Source organism: Priapulus caudatus, unplaced genomic scaffold, assembly GCF_000485595.1.
Source record: "Priapulus caudatus unplaced genomic scaffold, Priapulus_caudatus-5.0.1 Scaffold45, whole genome shotgun sequence".
NCBI classification, from domain to species: domain Eukaryota; kingdom Metazoa; phylum Priapulida; class Priapulimorpha; order Priapulimorphida; family Priapulidae; genus Priapulus; species Priapulus caudatus.
Window position 1 is genome coordinate 313,583 of NW_014577106.1, and position 299 is coordinate 313,881.

The window sequence follows — 299 nt, forward strand, 5'->3', positions numbered from 1 at the left end:
GCTACACTACACTCCCCTGCAGCAGTAACCACCCACCCTCTAACATCACCCACATGCCTACACTACACTCCCCTGCAGCAGTAACCACCCACCCTCTAACATCGCTACATGCTACACTACACTCCCCTGCAGCAGTAACCACCCACCCTCTAACATCGCTACATGCTACACTACACTCCCCTGCAGCAGTAACCACCCACCCTCTAACATCACCACATGCTACACTACACCACCCTGCAGCAGTAACCACCCACCCTCTAACATCGCTACATGCTACACTACACTCCCCTGCAGCAGTA

The 299-nt window shown here is 54.2% G+C and overlaps 1 protein-coding gene across 1 annotated transcript in view; it reads right to left on the reverse strand.

Annotated features, from left to right (window-relative positions):
* Window positions 1–299, reverse strand: part of LOC106820741 (nuclear pore complex protein Nup93-like) — a 39,673-nt gene that overhangs the window by 8,002 nt on the left and 31,372 nt on the right. The gene's annotated exons all lie outside the window — the stretch shown is intronic.